The sequence below is a fragment of the Drosophila suzukii genome (assembly GCF_043229965.1).
Source record: "Drosophila suzukii chromosome 2 unlocalized genomic scaffold, CBGP_Dsuzu_IsoJpt1.0 scf_2c, whole genome shotgun sequence".
In the NCBI taxonomy this organism is placed as follows: domain Eukaryota; kingdom Metazoa; phylum Arthropoda; class Insecta; order Diptera; family Drosophilidae; genus Drosophila; species Drosophila suzukii.
The window spans coordinates 16,423,486-16,431,583 of record NW_027255896.1 but is presented as its reverse complement, the minus strand read 5'-3'; positions in this window follow the sequence as shown (position 1 = coordinate 16,431,583).

Here is an 8,098-nt window from a genome sequence, read left to right as displayed (position 1 = left end):
AAATTTTTCCAAAACTGAGGAAGCTGCATTGAAACACAAAACGCTCTGCAGTAAAAAGGTCTCAAAGATGCCACACCCCCAGAATAATACATTGGAATTTACGCAGGTTCAACATCAGCTTCAAGTTCCATTCGTTGTCTACGCGGATTTTGAATGCATTCTGGAACCGAAAAATCTTGAAGTGAGCCCTAAATTATTTAATATTAATGAACATATTCCAATATCATATGCGTATTATATAAAGTGTGCTTTTGATTCTAGACTAGATAAATTTGTTTTAGAAACAGGAAAAAATTCGGGAGTAAGTTTTGTAGATTCATTGAGAAAAAATCTAACTAAATTGAGTGATGACTACTTAAATAAAATAGTTCCTATGAGAATGACTTTGGATGACCAGAAAATATTTGATAATTCATTGAATTGTTCTATTTGTCAGAAAGATTTAGGGACTGATAGGGTTAGAGATCATTGTCATTTCACAGGTCGCTTTAGAGGTGCAGCCCACTCTAAGTGTAACTTGGATTATAAAGTTAACAAATTCATACCAGTATTTTTTCATAATTTTTCAAAATACGACTGTCATTTGTTTATTCAAGAGTTGGGAAAGATTCCCGGTGAAATTTCCGTAATACCCATAAATAAGGAAAACTATATTTCTGTCTCAAAGAAAATAAAAAGTTTAAGTGGAAATAGTTTTGAAATTCGTTTTCTCGATACATATAGATTTATGCCATCAAGTTTAGATTCCCTTGCTTCTAATTTAGTTGACGATCAATTGAACACTGTAAAATCGTTTTTCAGTAATGATATAGAATTTCGACTAATGCGTAAGAAGGGTATATTTCCCTATGAATATTTAGATTCCGCCAGTAGACTCGAGGAAACTTCCCTCCCACCAAGGGAAGCATTCTATAGTAATTTAACGGAAAGGGAATGCTCTCAGGAAGATTATGATCAAGCTCTTAAAGTTTGGTCGCATTTCTCTTGTTCCACTCTTAAAGATTATTTAGAATTATATTAAAACAGATGTTTTTCTTTTAACCGACATTTTTGAAAACTTCCGAAAAATTTGTATGCAAATTTATTCACTTGACCCAGCTCAGTATTTTACGACACCAGGTCTATCTTGGGAGGCAATGTTGAAATCTACAAATATTAAACTTGAATTGCTGACAGATATAGATATGTATAGCCGGCCGCTTACCAGATACGCGGCGAATTCGCGTCATAACGGCGCGGCGAAGAGAGTTTGGAGACTTGGATGGAGAACGAGAGAGTTTGGAGACCAAGGATAGAGAGCGAGAGAGTCTGGAGACCAAGGATGGAGCTCGAGAGATAATGGAGACTTCGCGGGCAAGGCAAGAGTGCCGTGTGCAAAAGCGGATAACGGGACTCCACCGGACTTTGGACTCTCCCGTGAACTTTGGACCGGGAGAAGAAGTGCCACATCTCGGCAGTGGAGCGGCACACAGGCGTGCCACAAGCTTCACGGAAATCAGCGGGACGGTAGCAGTGGGCGGAGCATCGATCGGAAGCGGTACGTGAAGGACAAGTGGGTCAACCAGGAGGCACGGACTTTGGACCCGGAGTGGAGAGATCCAGCGGGCCATGCGCAAAAGGGAAATAACAGCCCTATATAAGGCCGCAGAGCGCTGGCAGCTGGATCAGTCGATCACAATGAGTCAAACCGTCAAGATTACTCAGATAGCAAAGTGAACAATCAAACAACCAGATAATCTACAAGGGAGCAACAGCAAGTCGAGTCGCCAGAGAAGCAGCGCCGTCCCGGACCAAAAGCAAAATGGTGAGGCTAGGGTGGAACGTTCGTTTACACTAGGTGTGGAAGCGAAGTAAAGCGCGAGGCAGCTTCCTGGCGTTCCACCCCAGTGGGACCATCCGGGAAAGAGCAAGGGACAGGCGGCGGTGTGTCGAAAGGAACGATCCTTGAGTCTGAGAACAGTGACGCTTCCCTAAGCCCGTACGAGTAGTAGGGAAAGACGGGTTCTGGGACAATTAGCATATTAATGGCCCCCGGCCCCCCCTCCCCCCTCATTAACGTATGCGGGTTCTGGGACAATTAGCATAATCCAATAAATTAACTGATTTTAATGGGCTTTGAAGTCATAAAAATGTCACGATCATGTCTATAAAGAGTATACTTAATTGCCCCCATCGCCCCCACATCCCCATGTGACAATATTGATCATGTATCCTTCCCCTCATTATGTGCAATTAATAGTCAGGTGAGAAAGGTGCACGTGAGAAAGGTCGCACAACCATAGTATCCAAAGGTTGTTATCTTAGAGGAACATATCCGATCATGTTGGGGAAAGGTGTGATCACGTACCCTTTTGCCTCATTATCACAGGTGTTGCTGTGCACGTGTGAAAGGTCGCACACCCAAAGTATTCAAAGATGGTTATCTTAGAGGAACATGTCCGATCATGTTGGGGAATAATGTTTCCTATGATTGTAAAACTAATTTAGAAATCAAAAGAACCCCAATAAAATTAATCTCACAAGTTAATGATTCTCAGATGTGGAATATTTTCAAATACACATTTTTGTTTCCGCCCCAGAACGTTTAACTGGTAAATTGTCTAAGATTCTCTCCTTTCCACAAATGGGTCATAAACATGTCATAAAAGCGATTCAAGCAAGAGCTACCCGAACATGCGCACCTGTCAATTACCTGACCGCAATAAAAGGGACACATGCACAACCCAGAAGGCGCACGCTTATTGACAAGATCATGGGCCTCACGCCAACGACCTCATACGAGCTCATACGACGTTCCCATAATAGGGGTTGAAATCACGACCGCGCAACAACTCGCAAGTAGCCGACATATCTCAGTCAAGGAAATATTTTCCATTCTCCGAACCTGTAATTATACCCGTTACTCGTAGAGTAAAAGGGTATACTAGATTCGTCGGAAAGTATGTAACAGGCAGAAGGAAGCGTTTCCGACCCCATAAAGTATATATATTCTTGATCAGGATCACTAGCCGAGTCGATCTAGCCATGTCCGTCTGTCCGTCTGTCCGTCTGTCCGTCTGTCTGTCTGTCCGTCTGTCCGTCTGTCTGTCCGGATGAACGCTGAGATCTCGGAAACTATGAGAGCTAGGCTATTGAGATTTGGCGTACAGATTCCTGAGCTTCTTACGCAGCGCAAGTTTGTTTCAGTAGACCGCCACGCCCACTCTAACGCCCACAAACCGCCCAAAACTGTAACTCCTACAGTTTTGATGCTAGATAGAAAATTTTAACTGAAATGTATTGTTCTCATCAATACCTATCGATTGACCCAAAAAAAAGTTTGCCACGCCCACTTAAACGCCAACAAGCTGCGAAAACCTGTGACGCCAACAATTTGCATGCTAGATAAAAAATTTTAACTGATATGTATTGGTGTCGTCAATACCTAACGATTGATCCAAAAATAAATTTGCCACGCCCACTCTAACGCCCATAACGCTTAAATCTGTCTACCGCCGGTAGATGGCGCATTTTAATTTCGCTTTGCTGCTTGCATATCTCCAATTCCCTTTGAGTAACGGGTATCTGATAGTCGAGGTACTCGACTATAGCGTTCTTCCTTGTTTTAACTCGAAATAAAAAGTCAGAAGTTTATTTTGGTACTGCGAACATGTTTTATTATGTTATTTAATCATTTTCATTCTTTTTTCTAGATTATAGTATTAATTCATAATGTTGATTGCTTCCTTTTTGTAGTCCGAAATTCGATGGCATACACAAGTATCAACTCCCTCAGTGGCTGCATCATTGCTCCACACGCAGGTGTCCATATGATTTCCATGAATAGATGTTTTTATATTACCTCGTTCACATTCAAAGAGTTTTGATTGTATGAACTGGAGCCGTACATAGTGTGCATTGAACAGAATTCCGTCAAATACTTTCAAAAAGTTATTTATTTTAACTGAATGCATGTTGTCTATCTAAGTCAACAATCTCGTCTTACCCTTTTAAATATGCTTACACGATTTATAAGGAAATTTCTTCTGGTTTTCATCTTCTTCTTTCACCCAAAAATATGCATTCTCGAAATTCAACAAATGAAAAATCTTTGATTTTTCCTCTTCTTTTACCCAAAAATGTGCATTCTCGAAATTCAACAAATGAAAATCTTTGTTTTTTCCCAAACTCGAAATGATTTTTTCCAAACTGTCCCCTATTGGCTACCTGAGTATGATGGTGTGTCTAAAAAATGACCTTTCCTTTCCCACCTGCAGCAAAGTATGTGCGACCTCTTCCAACCAACACTCTCCTTTATTCTATGATTTTGTGTCTCCTTTATCGATTTGATGGTGTCCTATTGGTTACACTTGTATCAAATATTTTTCAAAATCAATACTTCTCATCTCTTCTAACCAATGAACAGTCGATGTAACCTACTAGAATTGCCTATATTGTTTTCGAATTTAAAAAAATCTTAAGTATGCATCTCTCATCTTCAATATTATCGTTCACGCCCACTTCAAACACTATAAATGATCGAGGACAATAGTTAGTCTTCCAAAAATAGTCTTGAAGTGGGATACTCTGCTACGTCAAATACAACTTAAGTAAAAAGTGAAAAAGTGATCGTGAAAAAAGAATTTTAACAAAACGAATAAAATAAAATGAATATCCAAAATCAGTTTTGCCAATCCTGCAAGTGTTTCTTACTAAAGAATAAGTGGGCAAATCATGTCCGTTCGGAGTTGCATAAGCGAAATGCAACTCAACCCCTTGACGGAAGAGTTAAAAAAATTTCTAAGGGATTCAAGGGAAGAATACTACATTACATGTATGTAAACGATGGATCGGACTTGATCTTACCTGAGAGTTTCTTGAGTGAAGCTGGATTGTCCCTGCTACCTCATCTCAGCATTCTGTTAGAAAGTTATACTTCAGCAAAAGTCAACTTTGAACTGTTTGCAGAGTATATACTTTTTAAAGATGAATCTGAAGAAATTGATATGAAAAGTTTTCAAAGTAAAATGACGATCATGAACAAAGATTCTGACTTAGAAAATATCTTCCATGAACATACCATGGAAATAATTTCAAAAACACAAGAATTTCAAGAGAGAGATAGTGGATGGTCTCTTATAAAATTGATTCGCTTGGAAATGAATGTGAATCATTATACACCGATGGCTGGTTCATCTTTCATACCACTACCTCGTTTCCTTTTAACGAAAAAAGCAATAGTTAACGTTTGTAACGAAAATGACCACTATTGTTTTAAATGGGCTTTGATTTCTGCCTTAAAAATTGTTAACAGACCGCAATAATGTTCGGCATATAATATTGATATATCGCTGGAGATAATTCGTATAAGTGATGAAATAATATTAGATTTCACAGGGTTGACTTTCCCCCTTGAAATAAAATGTATAAAAAATTTTTTAAAGAAGAATACTCATATGAGTTTAAACGTATTCGGATATAATGAAGAGACGAGGGAAATAATTGGACCACTTTTTCAATCGGAAGTGGAAAAGCCTCTTCATATCAATATGATGTTTTTGGAAGAAGGTGGAAATGGATATTACATGTACATTAAAAATATTTCAAGGTAAATTCTTTTATTCATTTTTATCTCTTTTAAGCAATTAAATAATTTGTATATATTTCTCTTTCAAAGACTAATGACTGCTCAGAGAGGAAATCAGAAGAGGGCGCAATATTTCTGCAATGTGTGTTTAAATTTTTCCAAAACTGAGGAAGCTGCATTGAAACACAAAACGCTCTGCAGTAAAAAGGTCTCAAAGATGCCACACCCCCAGAATAATACATTGGAATTTACGCAGGTTCAACATCAGCTTCAAGTTCCATTCGTTGTCTACGCGGATTTTGAATGCATTCTGGAACCGAAAAATCTTGAAGTGAGCCCTAAATTATTTAATATTAATGAACATATTCCAATATCATATGCGTATTATATAAAGTGTGCTTTTGATTCTAGACTAGATAAATTTGTTTTAGAAACAGGAAAAAATTCGGGAGTAAGTTTTGTAGATTCATTGAAAAAAAATCTAACTAAATTGAGTGATGACTACTTAAATAAAATAGTTCCTATGAGAATGACTTTGGATGACCAGAAAATATTTGATAATTCATTGAATTGTTCTATTTGTCAGAAAGATTTAGGGACTGATAGGGTTAGAGATCATTGTCATTTCACAGGTCGCTTTAGAGGTGCAGCCCACTCTAAGTGTAACTTGGATTATAAAGTTAACAAATTCATACCAGTATTTTTTCATAATTTTTCAAAATACGACTGTCATTTGTTTATTCCAGAGTTGGGAAAGATTCCCGGTGAAATTTCCGTAATACCCATAAATAAGGAAAACTATATTTCTGTCTCAAAGAAAATAAAAAGTTTAAGTGGAAATAGTTTTGAAATTCGTTTTCTCGATACATATAGATTTATGCCATCAAGTTTAGATTCCCTTGCTTCTAATTTAGTTGACGATCAATTGAACACTGTAAAATCGTTTTTCAGTAATGATATAGAATTTCGACTAATGCGTAAGAAGGGTATATTTCCCTATGAATATTTAGATTCCGCCAGTAGACTCGAGGAAACTTCCCTCCCACCAAGGGAAGCATTCTATAGTAATTTAACGGAAAGGGAATGCTCTCAGGAAGATTATGATCAAGCTCTTAAAGTTTGGTCGCATTTCTCTTGTTCCACTCTTAAAGATTATTTAGAATTATATTTAAAAACAGATGTTTTTCTTTTAACCGACATTTTTGAAAACTTCCGAAAAATTTGTATGCAAATTTATTCACTTGACCCAGCTCAGTATTTTACGACACCAGGTCTATCTTGGGAGGCAATGTTGAAATCTACAAATATTAAACTTGAATTGCTGACAGATATAGATATGTATAGCCGGCCGCTTACCAGATACGCGGCGAATTCGCGTCATAACGGCGCGGCGAAGAGAGTTTGGAGACTTGGATGGAGAACGAGAGAGTTTGGAGACCAAGGATAGAGAGCGAGAGAGTCTGGAGACCAAGGATGGAGCTCGAGAGATAATGGAGACTTCGCGGGCAAGGCAAGAGTGCCGTGTGCAAAAGCGGATAACGGGACTCCACCGGACTTTGGACTCTCCCGTGAACTTTGGACCGGGAGAAGAAGTGCCACATCTCGGCAGTGGAGCGGCACACAGGCGTGCCACAAGCTTCACGGAAATCAGCGGGACGGTAGCAGTGGGCGGAGCATCGATCGGAAGCGGTACGTGAAGGACAAGTGGGTCAACCAGGAGGCACGGACTTTGGACCCGGAGTGGAGAGATCCAGCGGGCCATGCGCAAAAGGGAAATAACGGCCCTATATAAGGCCGCAGAGCGCTGGCAGCTGGATCAGTCGATCACAATGAGTCAAACCGTCAAGATTACTCAGATAGCAAAGTGAACAATCAAACAACCAGATAATCTACAAGGGAGCAACAGCAAGTCGAGTCGCCAGAGAAGCAGCGCCGTCCCGGACCAAAAGCAAAATGGTGAGGCTAGGGTGGAACGTTCGTTTACACTAGGTGTGGAAGCGAAGTAAAGCGCGAGGCAGCTTCCTGGCGTTCCACCCCAGTGGGACCATCCGGGAAAGAGCAAGGGACAGGCGGCGGTGTGTCGAAAGGAACGATCCTTGAGTCTGAGAACAGTGACGCTTCCCTAAGCCCGTACGAGTAGTAGGGAAAGACGGGTTCTGGGACAATTAGCATATTAATGGCCCCCGGCCCCCCCTCCCCCCTCATTAACGTATGCGGGTTCTGGGACAATTAGCATAATCCAATAAATTAACTGATTTTAATGGGCTTTGAAGTCATAAAAATGTCACGATCATGTCTATAAAGAGTATACTTAATTGCCCCCATCGCCCCCACATCCCCATGTGACAATATTGATCATGTATCCTTCCCCTCATTATGTGCAATTAATAGTCAGGTGAGAAAGGTGCACGTGAGAAAGGTCGCACAACCATAGTATCCAAAGGTTGTTATCTTAGAGGAACATATCCGATCATGTTGGGGAAAGGTGTGATCACGTACCCTTTTGCCTCATTATCACAGGTGTTGCTGTGC